The following is a 17,964-nucleotide window of genomic DNA, read 5'->3' on the forward strand; positions in this document are numbered from 1 at the left end:
TTGATCTCTGTGGGAGTCTTCCTGCTTCAGTAGAATGTGTTTTTGGGWCTGTGATGTGAGAAACCATCTCATTTTAAAGCGTGCTCAGGAGATCAATTTAAGCCAATTTAGTCCGGTGTCCATAGGTATGATGTTTCAAATCCCTACATAAGGTTTGTCTCTGTGGCATCTGTTTTTAAAGCCTGCATTCTATTACCTTTCTAAACTCACCAAGTTAGAAATGTTTTATGTAATATTTTATCCCTAGCTTACAGACTCTGAACTGCAGGATCTGCAATGAAATACCAACAGTTTAACTAGGTTGTGCCAGTAGCTATTATTATAAGCTTGGTCTGGGTTTCTAAGTAATTAAACTATGATATTCGTACATTAAATGTATAAATTACAAGTAAATGTAGAAATGCAGCAGAATTTTAGGAGTGTATTATCTTTAATTAGCTGACAAAAGGGTATTTTTCTCTTTGGTACTTGTGTAAATTAATTTACTATTGGATTCACTTAATCCAAACTGCTTATTGTTTATTATTTTCTAAGGGCCAAATGTTGCAGTCCTTAGGGGAAACACTCATTCACTTCACTTGGAGTTTTGCTTGGATGAATGCCATGAGATTTGCCCCTAAAAACCATTGAATGTATACCTACAGCAAGCTTTAACCAATATTTCTCTGTTGCATTAATGAGCTGTCTCTCTGCACCCTGAGTGTATTCCTTTTGCAATACAAAGTGCTTGTCTATCAAAATATTTTTCCATTATGAACAGTCTTTGCTATGTTTCAGTTTTAATTTAACATTGGAATGCAACACAGGAATACATTTCACTTGGTCCCAGTATTTTGTCTTTTGGAGTTGGCCATGCTAGCATATGAGAACAACAGGTGAAGTTTATGGTGATGTTTTCTGTGGTATACCTTCAGGTTTCTTGACTCAGGAAGACATCCATGAGAAAGGCACCATGAGATCTTACRATTTGCTTAACAGAAGTTTTTCTGTTTTGGTTTGTTCTTTAAGGTTCTTTCAGATTTGTTAATGTCCAGGACACTAAAAATATACAAACACAAGAGTTCTGTGTATTTTTTTTTTTCTGTGAAAACCTATGAGCTTTTTAACAGTTGCATCCTATTAATACAGTTCATTTATGTATTCTGTGGCCTGTTCTAATCTCTGTGACAGTTTTCTRGATGCCAAGTAAAGATGGTTTTACTTTGCAAAAATATAACCAAAAGAGATTACATTATAAGGAAGAGCTTGAAACCTCTCCAGGCTGTATTCCTCTTTTGCAGAACCTCTCCTGCGTAGGATCTGGAGTGTGGCATTGTATTATTGCACCTCTAGTTACAATGCTTTTCTTCTTGGGGAGATACAGTAAGAGTATAAATGAGTTCAGTCATGAACTTACAGCTGACATACAGCCCCATACTCCTCCAAGGGAGTAATCCACAGACAGGTTGTCTCAGAAATGCATTGCTTTTTTTCTTTTTCTTTTTTTTTTTCCTAGGAAACAGTTTTCATTTGATTTCTTAATAAGAAGGGTGTTGTATGCTAGGGCTTAAAAAGACACACAATTTAAGATTGCTGGCATTTTGGTAGCTCTCTTTTCAGATAAGATCAGTCACCTGAAAATCTCAGTTGCTGCTTTTGTGAAACTAAATACCYGATGTAAATCTGTTACTGTGAGCTTTCTTGCTCCTTTCTTCTGAGCAGTTTCRTTTTTATCATTGTCATCRTCTCTGCTTGCCTTAGTTGAATCAAGATGCTGCTTGCCACCCCAAGGGTAAAGAATGGAAAAGTCATTCTTCTAGAAGAAGGAGCTGAAATCTTTCAGAATGGAGATMTGTTCTGAAAAGCTCGCATTTCCTTCATTTGACAATCCCAATGTGTTTTCCCTTTCCACTCCATCCTCTGTGCCTCATATGTTTCTCTATGCATTTAAACTGTGTGTTTTGCTTAAAGCCTGCACACATCTTGCCTCTATTACATTGATCCTGATGGGAAAAATTGCTTTGTGTCCTTCAAATCCCTGGTCATTGCACTTGTCGCTTGCATTCCATGATGAATAGGTGTGCATAGCTCAGTTGTGTGGGATGTAATCTGCTTCTATCCCGAGTGTAGTCCAGTCCACTGAGTTCCATAACTGAAGCAGGCTTCAAAAAGAGATCAGATAATTGAATGCAATGAAACAAACTAGATAGGATTGCAAGACGCAATCCTATTTTACTTCTATTTCTTTTCCCAAGCATTTAGAGCATAAACYATGTAATTCCTTCACGACAATATCATTTTCAGTAACTTACTGAAAAAATAYAAATAAAATGTCAGTTCCCTTGGGWGCCATTAGCCTCAAGCAAATTCATGGTGCATTGGAAATAAGAACAAGCTGTGAAAGCTGGTACATGAAATGCATCAAACTAAAACATACATGTTTTTGGAGATTCAGAACATGTTCCACAGAAGTATATGATTTGGGGGGCAGCAATATTATTAATTAATATATTATACATATATTACTGTTATTTATTCTGTCTGGGACCTACTTTTAACTTAATAATTGATTTTTTTTTTAGCATCAAAGAACTGTAAGAAATCTCCAGTCAAATCGATCTGGTATAGAGCTCCATGTCTGGCTGTAGTGAGAGAGGTGTGTTGCATGTTGTGTGTTTGGCTGACCCTTGGAGTGGTGTTAAAAATTAAGGCTTTTTTGGTAAAGGTTAAGAGTCTCCAAAGGCCTGAGATATTCACTGTCTTTACATATTTTTAGATATTCTTTCCAAAGCTGTACCARCATGGCTTCTTTCCTTGGAGAACTCATTTTAACACATTTGATGGCCCAGGGTTTGGACAACTTGGCAGTAATGACAGATATAAACAATCTCTGGCATGAATCTCYAATCCATAGTTCCTTTTGATTTGGATGTATTCTTACAGAGACTTTAACTGTATWTAAACATAGAAAATGTGCAGATATCCTATTAACATAGGATATAAAGCTTTGATAGCTTCTGTGCTGTTAAGTTGAGAGATCAACTTAACAATAATGCTAGGGTTTTTTAAAGCAATCTTGAAGATGGGAATTATGTCAGATTATATGATTCCATTAATCTTGCTATGGAGTCATAATGCTGTCAATTTATCTTGATGATCCAAGTTCTTAACTTTCTTGTTTCAGAGTATCATTCAGGGGTTTATGTTTTAATGTCTGTTTGTTCCAGCAGAATCTGGCCTGCACAGCATGTGCTCACCAAGCTTGAAGTGTGATTTATGGATACTTTGCTTGATCCACAGGCAGCAAAGCTATGGATCTCACTTAAGCTGGAGTATTAAAACATATTTTGGAGGCTACCTTTTGCTTAAGGTTTTTATACCCTACTGACTATTTCTCCCACTTCTTGTGTGGTTAAAGTAGTGCCTGTATTATCTCATTTTCATATCTGTTTTAGTTACCACTAATTTTAAGCAATGCCACTGAGGTGCAGATTTGCTTGCCTTTCTTATAATAACCGGTAAATGTACTTTGAAATCACTACTGTAGCCTTCCATTTTAAGAGCYTCCCATTGATGAAGTAAAGACACTGACACTGATACTGCTGCTGTCTTTAGTGGCTGTGAGCGCCCTTGCTGCCTTAGTGCTCCTGTTTGCTCATTTTTCACACCTTGGTGAACAGCAGAAGTCAGTCAGAATAAGCCTTTTGGATAATACCCGACATCAGAAGACAACTCATTTGAATTTGGGGGATACTTTGCAATGTGTGTTTCAAATTTCTGCTTAAAATAGTTTTCTGCTTAAAAGTGTCTGGAGGGAATCAGATTAGAAAACAAGCAGGGGGAGACTCTGAGCTGAGACCAAAGRCAGAAAATTTTCTGTTGCAAAGGAACATTTTAATGCAGTTTTGCAACTGTGAGCCAGTGCAGCAGAATATCTGTCCTGACAGAATATGAACTCTGAAAGGTTTTGGTGTGTGATGCATCCTTCTGAGTCATGTTAGCCCTGTGCTGTTACTGCTGGCATGATGCACAAGTGTTTCTCATCTCCTTGTCCTGCCTGCTCAGTGTTTCTGGAGAGTATCTTAGAGCTTTTGACTCACTGTGTTCCAGAACCAAATTCCYATATGAGTGTGTGTGTTTGATAAATAATATTCTCTGCATATCCTGAAAAAATGTGCTTGAATGCTTACTGAAACTCCAGAAGGGCTGCAATTATTTCATATTCAAAATGTAWTAAGATCMATASTWAGAGATTGTGGCCTGGTAAGTTCARTATTTTTAYCTTAGRYGTTAAATACCAACACTGAGGTTTTTCTGGTTTAGCTATTAAARTTAACAGAAGGTGGATAACCAGATCCCTTTTATGACTTAGGAGACAGTGAAAACAGTTTTCTATGGAAAAAAACATTAGTTGTCAAGGAAAGCTACTAGGTTCATTATTGCTTTGGTATTTCTGTTTTATAATGAATGTGAAGTGTAAGCTAATATGAGCAATAAAGAGTTGCTGRCATATAGAGCTTTATTTTTGTATGTTTGGTATTTTATTAAAATTTGCATACAAATTTGAGTGGCATTTGCAGAGCAATGAATGCACCCATAGACTTTTTTTTGTCATTTTGATTAGATTTGAAATGTCCAAATTACTATAATTTAAGATGYAATATTTATATCAGGACAGTTTGTATACTATAAATTCTGTTTTCCTGAYTTATGAATATTTTCAGAGTTTTAAATAAATGTTAATCTTACAGAAGATAAAGACTTCTAAACCAGATTGGTAACTGATTATCCTTTATGTAACATTTTCTCCCACATGTCTAGGTGTTTCGTTGTATGAAAGGTATCTCAGTAAATTGAGGAGCATCTAGCATTTAAAGGGAGAAGCGATGTAGTTGAAAGATTTAATTTCCTTCGTGAAATTGTGCAATTGTGTTAGTTATGTGGGTTTTCTAAACCAAAATACATAAGTGATAAATATTGGTTTAGATCCTCTTTGGAAAGAGGTTTTTCTGGCAGCAGTCRAATGTACCATGCTTTGGGGAGGCCTGCCCTGTGGATAGAGAGACTTTATTGCCTGCTGATGTTTATGAGAACTGAGAAATTTTGGAACTTGTCATGAGATGTTCAGCACAGTGTCACATCCCAAGTGAGTGTGGACCTACATAAACCATGGATCCAAGACCTTCATAACCAAACCAGAGTGTATGCTAATCTACAGATAAGGTCAAAATAATTATTTTCACATTTGTTTTGAATTAAAAATCAAATTCTGGCCACTGCTTTATAGACTTTTTCAAACCAGATAATAAAAAACATTCAGTAAAAAAAAATTAAAGTACATTGTTTTGCAATTGTTTTGTTATTCTGAGGAAGTTTTAAAGAAATAAATTGCTCAGTCACATCTGAAAAAGTAGTTCAACAAATTTCTCCCTAATGGATACTACACCAATAACATGAATTGCAGAACTATGGGAGGAGGAAAAAATAAGCACCAAGTTAAGCATTAAAATTATTACTTTTCACTCTTCCTATTAGCCTAAGAAGCACACGGGTTTACAAAACAAAAAAAAACCACCCAGTTTGCTCTTTTTCATGTCTCCTGCATGTCATTGTTATGTATGTAATTTTTATTTGCCCTTTATTAAGGTTTAAKGACAAAAAGGGTATGTGAGGTCTTGATTTCAAGCATGTTTTGATTTGTTGGTCAATTAATTAGTTTCTAATTGAGTTAAGAGTGAGTAAAGGAAAAATTTGGAATAAGTTTAAAGAGTTTAGAGTTCATAGCTGAAGGCTGATAGACAAGTATCCCACTTCTGTGGATAGAAGTAAAGGGGCAATGTAACACAAACTGACAAATTGGTTACATGGATACTTTAAAAAAAATAATTTGAAGGTCAGGATCTAGATCACATATATTTCTAAGTATGTGCTGGACCCTGCAGCAAAGCACAGTCAAGCTGTGGATTAATGAGAGCTGAACTGAGCTTTTGTACTGTTTCTGTCTCCCTTTAGCCTGGGCTTTTATCAGATACTCCATTTATTCTGTCAAACAGAACTTCTTGTCCATCTTCTGTCTGGCAAAAATGTACCTTAAGCTGTATTAAAAAATAACAGAAAAGTCCTGAAAAATAGCAAACAATCCTTGAGCAGTGACAGAAGTTTTGACATGTAGCAAAACTGTCTTGGCAAATGCGTCTTCCAGCCCACCACCTTTTAACAGATGTGCTAAAACTGCACAGCCTTGTATTCCTTCATATTCTAGTGAAGGTTATGAGTAGTATATCTGCCTTTACCATGAACTTAGAGACTATGTTAATGTGCTATGAAAATGTAAAATAATTTGGATGAATAACGGAACATGAATTTAATTCGGAAACCCTTAGGGGTATATTCTCATTTCAATGAGAGGCGGTTTATCCTTAATGAGAAGCTTATGCATAGCTGTCTGTGCACTGAGATGAGAATACACTCAAAACTACTTAAACTTGAGAGCTACGAATAATCTATTTAGAGTTTTTGTAGTCAAAAGAGACGGAATTTKAAAAGTAACTAGTTAGCCCTTATTTGCATAAGAAAATTAGCTGAAATTCAACTCGTGGARGAAAATTCAAAGGGCTTTGTCACCTCTATTACATGCTATCTGATCAAATTGTACATGAAGGCAAATGGCCTGATCTTTTTTCCTGTTTAAATCTTTCTAAGTACATTCTATAAAATTGATTCTTTTTTTTCCTACGAATCCTGTTAATAAAGAAAATAGTTTCAAGGGGCATATTTTTTTCCCAAATGAAATTGATCATAATTACATTGCAAAAAGATGTTTACCAAATGTTGATTATTGTTCTTTTAAATGCAAATTACCATTGCTCTTTTAAATGCAAATTGCTGGTTGTATCTTATTTTATTTAGACTSTTCCTCAATTGTTCTTACTACCAGTGGAGTCCCTTTGGTTCAGACTTAAGCAATTTCTTACCTCCCATATGGGGCAAATCCATAGGAGCTCCACACCCTGGATTTTCGTGGCTGTAGCTACAGTCACAATRTTCCTCTCTGATTGCCAGAAAGACCCTGGATTTTGGTTCTGCCTTTGTTCAAAGTGTGGTTTCAGAGCAGAAGGAAAATTCYAGGCCAAGATAATAGAAGAGGTAGCAGAGAAGAAAGGGTTTACAAAATAAGAGTGTGTGCCAGAAATAACTACTGGCAGTACTGGAGAAAATGTATTTTGAAATGTCGTGTAGGAGCATCAGTACTTTAACAGGTGGTTATTGCTTGTGCCCACATGAAGCATTTAAAATAACTGCAGTTTGTGCACTGAGGTTTTGTACACATCAGGTTGGTCGGGAGAATGATTCAATAACTTTGGCTGTTTGCAGTAAACCAGCTTGTTCAGGTCTTATCCGTTATATATTCAGCTTTATAAGATGGTTCTGCATGAATTTCCAGGTAAAAATTAAATGGAGTCCATGTATGGTRTTAAAGACACAGATTTTAAACTTTTTCKGCTATTTATTGTTCAGCAATAGCTAAATRGATGTAAGTACTTTTACTGTTTTGRCAATAGAATTGCTTGACAATAGAAYTTTYATTTTCTAKGATCTTRAGGTCATAARCAAATGTATTTCACTTCAGGTAGAACTCATGTTGATTTCAGAACTAGGAAGAATGCTCAGCATTTTAAGAAATCCTCTGGGTTCATACATGGGAAAATATTGCTGACTTCAGATAATTCTTACTTCAGTTGCTCTAAAATGTTATTGCTGAGAAGAACAATTTTAATAGTCATATTCACTTTTGAATTGTGTTYAGGATAGCTGTTGAAGTTAAACATTTTTTGCTGCTTCTTTAGGCAGTGGACACTCAATYTATGTGCTTAAATGCAGTCATGCAGCTTAAAATATCACTTGCCTTTTACCGGAGCTAAAGGTACTTAATTTTTTGCGTTTTTTTTCTTTTTTGAGAGGAAGGTGCAGATATAAAAATAGCAAAAAAATGGAGAAGTGAAGTGATTCAGTTCTGACTATAAAGTAGGCTTAAGGATTTTGGCTACTTGTTTGAAAGGTGCAAAGGACAGTCCATAGAGAGCAAAATCCTCTCTGCTGAGATTGCCTCTGAGCTGTTGGGGATGTTTCTGACAGCTTAATYGTGTGCATGTTCTCATTAGTGCTTGAGTTATAAAGCAGTAAGACATGTGGCTGTAGAGAGTGGAGCTTTGAGAGCTTCAGCCCCAGGTCTACACCTTCTGCATCAACMCTGTAGAAAGACTCAGTTTAAATGCTAAAATATATTCTAGGCCAGATGGAAACCAGACCACGTGGATCATCCCACTGACTTCAGTTTTGCTTTTCGGGAGGGCACTTGAGAGTGTCACACTTAGAAGCAGCCTGAGTTGCCATATCTGAAATGATTCCAGTGTCACTCAAAGCAGAGACTGCTTGCAATTTGGACAATCCCCTCTCYTGTTATGTTTTATATCCAGATAAGTAGGACATGAGGGAGAAAAATATTTTTATAATTTTTTTGTGAGTACTCTTAAACTAAAAAAAGTCACTGAAGGCTAATCATTTTTAATTCMGCCACCTCTTTTGAACTCCCTTTTCTCTTCCTTACGATTTTGGTAACTGAAATTTGTGGATTAAGCTTCCAGCTTTGCTTTCCCTGTAAGCATGCCTCTCTGCAGGTTTTCTTGGCTAGGACATGATGAGCTTAACTTTAGTTTGCTGTCTTCAACTCTTAAAGTAGATGCTTTCTTTGTTAGCTGTAGCTGCCAAAATACATTATTATTTTTCTTAGAAGCGCTCTGTTCTGTAAAGCAGGAACAAACAGAACTATGCTCAAAAGGGAAGCGGACAGCTCTCTAGAAGAGGTGGAATTCTTTAAAAATGAGTTAGAAATAGGCACTCCATCACTCCTGATCTGTGTCATAGATATCATCTAGTTTCATGCACGTCTATCTGAGAGCTGAACCACAAATTATTTTAGGCATGCTTTTCTTTTTCTTTTTTTTTAATCAGTGTTGATATAACGAAGGAATATGTGATAGGACTGRAAAGTAACATGACTAGTGCAAAATGTGTGTGTTCAAACCATAATTATTTTTGAGATGTTGATAACGTTACAGATAAAATCAAGGGAGGTAACCAGATTTTTCTGCAATGGGATGTGAGGAAATGGGTGCTACRTTAATTTGCAGCAGCAGAGCAGGATGAGTATGTGGTTTCTATGTATATGTGGCCATGCTGTGAGAAAAATACTCTGCCTTGCTCCTTCTTCATGGAGCCTCCCAAGGTCATGCCGCTTTCCTGCGGGATCATGCCAAAGGCATTAGCTGTTCTTAGTTGTTACCATCCTCAGTTTGACTTAAAGCCAGGACAGTAGTCAAAGCTAAAGGCAGGATGACTTGCTAATTTTTATCTGAAGATCCAGACCTGCCATATTGTGCATCTTTGGAGTACACCGGGAATGCTCAGTGTAGAATAAATACAACTTTTTACTCAGGTAGGAAGGCATTTAAAATCCWGGAGGTGAATGGCAGCTAGCAGGATAAAGGACTTAACAAGCTGTAAATGACTATCAAAGAAATGGTTTGAAGAGCCTCAAAGGTAGCAGTTGATAGGTTTCTTTAGCTAGCACAGGTTTCTTTAGCTACCTGAAGGCATCTGGGCTGCACTGATTTTGTTCAGATTCAGAGACAGATCACACCTGCTCCTATGATCCTGCTCTTGGGTAGGCCAGTGGTCTTACAGTTATACAGGCTAATGGATCACCTGAATTAAGGGATGAGAGGGAAATCCTCTGAAAAAAGCCAGACTCAGCACCTGAATAACAACTCCTCCATTTCTTCAGTGCCTGGGAATAGGACGCACAAATGTTTATTTTTGTACTGTCTTGAGACTTGAATAGGTGGCTGAAGTATTCTTTATCTTCTCAGGCCTTGTGGTTTAAGAAGAAAGGTTGGTGGTTGTCTGGTGTCTGGAAACAGTGGGATGTCCTGTGGTCAACAGACTGCTTTTTGACATCACAAAGTAGTGGGATGCATCTGAGAACTGAGCATTTGGGGAAGGACCCCTGGATTCAAATGGGCCAGGCCTTTTTTCTCTTTATTTGCCAAAACGTGTCCGTGTTAAGAGAAGAAGCAATTTGTTGGATACCAGGCTGGAAGCTGAGCCACACACTCATTTGTGTGAGAGAGCTGACCCAATGTGGTGTTCCTGTGTGCCAGAGAACTCTGGTTATTGGTTTTGTGCTTCAGTAACACAGGGAATCGGAGAGGAACTGCCGTGGGCTACTGCCCTGCAAAAAAGAAACTCGTGTCTGAGTTAATGTGACACCTAATGGTTCTGGCTGGGGTTTTTTGTGACCTTTTTTTTCTAGTGCATCTCTAATGCATTTCTTCTAGAGGTATAGTTACAGGATCTGTTACACTTGCTCAGTGTTTAAGATTAGTTTTCAGTCAGTGGTTTTGAAGTTAGTCTCTTGTAATTTAGGTCAGTGAATGGAGTGTATATACATTGACCTAACAGCTTTCTGARCTTCAGTTGATACTACAAATCAGTAGTATCAGGATTTTCTAATGTTTGTTTAAATATTTCAGAGGAAAAGACTGGAAGAAACTATAAATGATATAATTTATGAGAGTTTTTTTTTTTTCTTTTGGAACAAAATGGATCTTTACTATTCGAACATTTTGATATATTTATTACTTAAGTAATCCCTAATAGGAAGCTTCTAGGAAATATTCCTTGTAGGAATAGGAAAATAAAGGCTTCCAGCAATGTGAAATTACTATGAAAAATTTATGTGCTTTTAGTCCTCCTTGTTTTCTTTTGTGAATCAAGCATATCTCTTAAATAACATTTTAATTTCTTTAATTGTAAATGCAAGGAACTTTTCAGTTTTTCGGGTGTAATGGGAAGAAGTGCTTATGGAGACAATGGATGGTGGCAAGAAACTTATCTAAGGTACTGGAAAAGTGAATGTATCTTTTTTTCTGCTCAGATACATTTGTAACAACAAAGGTTGACCTGCTGAATATTTAAACATATTACAAATGGTGAGTTCTCAGTTGTCTTTAACTGAAATCAGTGATCTACTCCATAGTAATGCCTTTTTGGCTTAAAGAAAATATAGGAAGGCCTGTGGTACATGTGTGAAGAAAAGAAATGTTCTGATGTTTAATAAAGAGATCATTGCTATCACCATAACTGGCTTTATTTAAAATTAGTAGCAACCAACTAATGCTAAATATTTTCCCATTCAAAAAACTGAAGGATCTGCACTTYGTCCAACAGTCAGAAAATCCAAGCTCTATCAGAATAAGTAAAGAATTAAGTTATTTTATTGAAGTAGATTTTTGGTGAAAGTGCCTGTGCTGGTACTTGCATCCCACCTAAACAAATAYATTGACTTCTGGATTGTTTGTGTTGTCTTGGTGGTGGAAGCAGAGTGAAAAATAAGTAGAAGGGAGATAGCAGAGTGAAGGGATTAGAAGAGATGAGGCAGTTGATAAAMATGGGGCATGAAATAGCACAGGGATGCCAGGGTCTCTGGTCAACACAAATGAATGGGTATCTTACCAATGTAGGGTATCACCCAGTGTAGGGTATCTTACAAAATTTGGCTGTAAAACTCTGTCTTTTTTCACAACTAGTACTGAAAAGAAGTCTACTGCAGAAAGAGTAAAAAGAGTGGAACTAGTGAAAAGATACTTAGGGGTTTTTTTAATTTAAAAAAGAGAGAAAAGTACCATTTTTTCTAAATTTTCCAACCATTATCAAGCACAGATGGCTGTTTCCAAATGGTTTGCGTCTAAAATATTGCCTACTTCTATGCTAGCTGAATTTTTCAAATATTTTCTAGCTTCAGAGCAGATTGCAGTGATCCAAGTGGAAGGTAAGAAGAGAGAGCTAGCCTCAGTAATGTCTATTTCTAGAAAAAACTGGCAACATGTCAGCTGCACATAGATGGAAATAGATTTTACTGATTCTTTACTGACACCTGGTCAGTAAGGCAATTGAGCAGCTCCAGTTTCTGAACTAAACTGAAATAAACTCGACAATTTTTTTTTTCTTCACAATGTTATCAGTGTTACCTCAGTCTTATGAAACCCCACATTGCATAAATTGTACCCAAGAGGTCCTCATATCACCTCATCTCCGTTAAAAAAGAGGAATGTGAAAATACAGCATCTGGGTCTGTGTGTGTTATATTGATTCCCTTGTCATCGGTGACCTAATTTGGAAAACCTCTYCAGGTCCGCATTGCAAATAGTTTGGTACATGTGGTCCTCCTCCCTCATGTCTTAGTCATATGCACACACGTGCTGTGTGGTGATAATACCAAATGATTAATATCTTTTGTTTTCTGTTTGAATGACAGCTTGTTTTTTATTTGCTTCAATGTGCGCAGATTACCCCGTTCTGTGACATTAAAGAAGCATTAAAGTCTCAGACAAAGCTCAGCAGGGCACTAGGGCTTTTGRGCTGAAACAGTAGAGGAGTTTGGGGTGGAAGAGAAGGTAGAAGTGTCTGAGACACCAATGGGCAGGACCAGTGGAACCCAGGTCAGGACTTCTAGCAGGGAAGCCCTGACCTGTGGATGCTGCCTGCCCAGGGGAGCACATCCTGAATTGGATAAGAAAGAAACTTGAGGAAGTAGAAGGTTGAATGCATGACTGGGGTGGAAGAATGGATTTTCAGAGTTGTATATTACCTGACTCTGACAAGGTGATGGTGCGTCGTAACAGTTAAGTGAACTTTTATGTAGTTGGCTGTTGGATTTAAAAACATGAAATTTACAGAGGCACTAAGAGCTCTCAARTGCCTTGGAACAAAAAGGTGCACAAAGCAGTAACTCCTTTTGGCATTTCCAAACATCTTCACATTTTAACAAAGGGATATTTGTGARTATAATACCTATTAAAACAAATTTAAAATACTGTAACAGTCTGCTGCAGTTGGTGGATTCAGCATGAGTAAGCTGGAACATCTTGTACATGCCATTCGTATGAAAATCTGTGAGCACTTAATATAGCTTGCACAACCTAAAYTGCCAAGTGATGCAAAGCAGATGAGGCCCAGCATGATGGTAGGATCCCAGATTGAGGTGTTGGAGTCATTTAAAAAAAAAATCTTTCTAGACTTACTGCATATAGAAGACCTCAAGGCAATTAATGCCAACCCACAAAGACAATTTTTTGACCTGTAAGATAAACAAATGGACACACATCTTTCTGGCTGAAGTATGTAAAACATACCACTGCAGAACTGAAGAAAGATGTTTAGACTACTTTTGCAGTCTTAGATATGAAAATGTTTGCAGCCCAAAACTGGGGACAGGTATTTTTGGGGAAGTAYTTTTCAGTTAATAAAGAACAGAAGSAGCAAGCTGACTGATAAAAAGTCAAGAAAGTACAGACTGTCTCTGCCTCAGGGAGAACAAACCTGGCTAATGATTCCAGACAGAAACTCCTCAAGAAGGGGCTGTGGATGTTTTCTGATTTTTATTTTCTTTCTGTGTAGAAATAATAGTGGAGGTAATAATAAGAGATTGTAATCACATAAAATAAATAACTTAATGTTTCTAGGTCATGGCTGTCCACAGGTAAATTTATTCAGCTAGATTTTATATTTTGTTGTTRGTAGTTGTAATGCTGCTCTCATCTTGCCTTTGATTAACCCAAACAACTCCTTTGCATAATATTACATGTTACATTTGCATTTTGTAATATTTTTCTCACTTACCTTGTATGGTATGTTTTCAACTAAAAGCAGATTTTTTTAAAAAGGATGTGAAGACTTATATTAACCCAGGCACACTTAAGGGTGGCAGAATGCAATCTGACTTGTGAAATGTTCCTGAATGTGATGTGAGTAAATGTTATAGGCAGATAAGAAAATTATGATGAAAAAAGATGTAGTGAATTGATGCTCATAAATCTGGCTGCATGCAAGGTTCTTTGGTAGCTCAGAAGAGACACACTTCTTCCTCCAATCTAATCCAAGCACTAACTATGTGGACTGGGAGATTTAACTTGGTCTGAGGTACATAAGTGGCGTTAAACATAAATACTAAGTGTTGATACTTTATATATAAATGTAACCTTTATCTTGTCCCTTGTAAAAAGAGGGGAAAAAACCCAACTTCCAAACTTAGCAAGGGAGAGTGAAAACAAATTCAGAGCCACATTGTAAAGGGTCTGTTGATTGCACGAAGGAGTGCACTAACCATGCACTTATCTGCCTCCCTACGTGGTAATTGGGAAGGAGAATTTGCTGAGATTTCAGGTGCTTTGACCCTGTATCTGCTGTTCTGAGCAAGCCCCACGCTCTGCACGGTGTGGTGAAAYGCTGTGGAGCACATGGTGGTGTGTGAGCGATGTGTGTGCAGCGGGCACACGTGTGGGTGAGACATGGTCTGCTTTTCTATCCTCTCCTTTTGCATAGTCCAGCCATCACAACCCAAAACCCCAGGCAACTCTCGATTGTTAGGATTTTTAATATGGTTTGCTGTGGAAGGGGGAATCTGACAACCATCTTTAAGCAGCTAAAAAATGATGTGTCAGGTTCTATTCAAATGAAGACGTTTAAATAGCTATTGCAGGGGACAYTTCTGGTTTTCTTCTCGTCTTCCCTTGCAAGGAAGAAGAGTAAATGTCTTCCTTTGCTTGTCTTTCTRTGCAGGCATGAGGCTTATTTCTTTTTTTTGAAATATGAGATTTTGAAGACCAGTATTTAAAGAAACATGAGCACTATAATGGTTATAGCAGTCCTTTATTTCTATCACTGTGTGAGATTTCTCTTTATGTTCCTCTGAAGTGATCCCAGTTGGAGGAGCAAGGAAAGGGAAGCTGCTTGTTGGCTCTCATTTGATTTCATTTGGGCTGACCACTAGATCAACAGCTTCTGAGTTTTATGTTTTATTGTGAGAAAACTGCTATAGAGTCTCAAAGCACTGGGTGATGCTGCAGGGCTGGTTTTGGTTTTTGTTTGTTTTTTTKKKTTTTTTKKGGKTTTTTTTTGTTGTTTTGGTTTTTTTTTTCCCAATCAAAAATGTCTAAGGACAGAGTTCCTGATTTTAGATACACCTCAGAAGCAGCTCTCTGATTTGCTTCTGAACCAATTACAGTGCCCTGAGAAGTGGACAGCAGGACCAATCAAACTGTGTGTACTGTTTGCATTCAGGTGTACAAAAACAAATGAGAAATGAAGATGAGGTAGCCATGTCAGTTAAATCTTTCTTACAAATTTCTTAYAATTTTTAGATACTTTGTTAAAAAATCAGTCAGCCCACTGGTAGGAAGTGAGTGGGACGTGACTGTATCCCATATATTTTAGTTTTATTGGGGAAGCACCACGGGGCATCAGGAGTGCATTGGCAAAACTGGATGCCTGAAACTGACAGCACTGAAGACTGAGACTGAAATCAACACTCGTGGTTGAGACTGAAATTTCTCAAGTGAGGAAGAATATTCATATTTCTTCCTGAAGTAAAATTTCCACTAGAAAAAGAAAATTCTCACCAATACCTTTAGAGTATGCTTTCTCCCACTCCCCATGAAGATTCTTACAGAATAACAGAAGCTGGTTGTCAGTGGTAGTAGCCTGCAACCCATAGCTAAGTATTGCAATTTCTGCCATCTGCTGTTTGCATGTCAGAAAAGTTCCTTGGGAAGCTGARTTGTTGAACTGTAGTTAGTAGCTCTKGCTTAAAATAACAATTTTACTCTGWATTTAAGTTCATATTTTTGGCTKCCRGTATARAATTCTGTTTCATATTGTAACCTCTTTGGGTTGATAAACAGACATTGATCAGTTTAYAGGATCATAGGATCATTTAGATTGGAAAAGACCTTTAAGATCATCAAGACCAATTATGAACCTAATACTGCCAAATCCATTCATTAGCCATGGCCCTAAGCACATCTACCCAACTTTTAAATACATCCAGGGATGGCAACTCCCTGGGCAGCCTGTTCAAATGCCAGACTACATTTTGGTGAGCAAACTTTTCATGATATCCAATCTAAACCTGCCCTGGTGCAACTTGAGGTCATTTCCCATTGTCCTATCACTTGTTTCCTGGGAGAAGAGACAGCCCCTCACCTCACTCCAACCTCCTTTAAGGAAGTTATGGAGAGCAATAAAGTTTCTCCTGGAGGTGTAGTGGGTCCCTGACCATTTTCCCWTGGAGTATGGRTTGTGGGGGCTTCATTCTGCTCTCTATTCCTGTCTTCCAGCTCAGGGAATAGGGTACCCAGAAAATTGGTCTTACTATTGAAGACTGAGGCAAAGAAGGCATTAAGTATGTCATCCTTTTCTTTATCCTTTGTCAGAGTTTGTGTCCCAAATTCAGTAAAGGATGGAGATTCTTTAAGCCCTTCTTTTTTTTTTTTTTTTTTTTTTTTTTTTTTTTTTTTTTTTTTTTTTTTTTTTTTTTTTTTGCTAATGTAGTTATGGGAGCATTTTTATTGTCTTTTGCAGCAAGTGACACTCTAATTGGGCTTTACACAGGAAGGATATTAGGAGTACCAATCTCATGACATCCTTGTAGCCCTTGGGGGTTCCATGCCCCTTTTTCATTGCTGCCCACCTGAARAATTAGTAGTGGAGAGTAATGTGAGGGTAGGAAATCTTTCTCCACACATCTGAAAGCTGGCTCCCATGGAGGCACAGACTTCCCCTGTGATGTGGATCCAGTGTGCCTTGGTGATTGGCTAGAATGAACAAAGATAAAACAACAGTGGGCATTAAGAAAGCTTTCAGTTTCAGAAGCTTCTAACTCAAGATAGCTGTAGAGAATCTAAAAAATGTCCCACTAGTAATTAAAACATTAAGAGTTGAATTAAGAGGTTTATCTTGTAAGGGGAATTATTTAATAAATTAGCATTTTACCTATTCTTTTCCCCATCATTTTGATAAAAATAAGACAAGTGGATGTTATGAAAAGATCTAGCACACCATTGATGTAAATATTAAAGGCTTTGAGGAGACTGTAGCACATTCTGTCATAACCTCTCATAGCTCTTAAACTGGTGGCCTCAACAGTAGAAGTACAAAGGGAGGCTGAAAGTTTCTCAGTGGCACTTCCAGAATCACGTTTAAGGGCATTATTACAGATCCTGCATCCAGTCCTGAACTTCTTTGCAGAATGAATTGAGGTGTCGASTTGGTGTATCTGGCCAATGGAAAATTTTGGGGTTGCAAGAAAGTATAGCTGGAGACTGAGATGCACACTATTCTTGGGAGGCTCTTGGTGCAGGGCCAAGGAGTGACTTGTGATGGGTGATGTGAACTGGCCCATGCACTGCTCAGATCTTGGACCATGCCATCTTTACTTCTGTCATCAGATTCTCTCACCAAGGGAGCTGCTTGGGTTGCTCTAAGGAGTCTGTGTGCARACTAGTATGCATGCAGTGTGGACACTGAGAGTCCAAGGACTGTGCAGTGAAACAGAAAGTGAAATAATTTGGCTATGTRAAGAAGAATTGTCATGTGTTTTGGGGCCAGAAACTCAAAACAGGCTTTCCTAGGTAGAGTGCTCCACAGCGTGTCTGGGAACACTGGAAGTACCGTGCTTTCTGTGACATATAAAGTCATGGATTCTCCAGGTTTAGGACAGTTTTCATTCCTGAGGTATTGGAGAGGCTTGGCTTCTGAGTTACCTGYCCCCAATGGAGTGAATGTGGTATTCTAAAAGCAGCATATACAAGGCATTTGAGTGCTGCTCAAATTTTATAGAAACTTCATGAAACCTGACATATTTTATACTAAAGTCACCTATAAATCCTCACCTCCTATTAAAAAGGTCATTCCARCAGAAAATTCATAGCCAGTTACAATACAAAAGAACATACTGCTATTCATGTTAGTTAAGGTTAGATGATACAGAAATTTAGCTCCTCTGAAAATGAAAGACTGAATATTTAGAGATGGAAATGATGGCAATGCTTCTGTCCATGGGAACGAAAATGAACATTTGATCTGAAC

This window comes from Malurus melanocephalus, unplaced genomic scaffold (assembly GCF_030028575.1).
Source record: "Malurus melanocephalus ecotype Western Australia unplaced genomic scaffold, MMel_1.1 scaffold_44, whole genome shotgun sequence".
Taxonomy (NCBI): Eukaryota; Metazoa; Chordata; class Aves; order Passeriformes; family Maluridae; genus Malurus; species Malurus melanocephalus.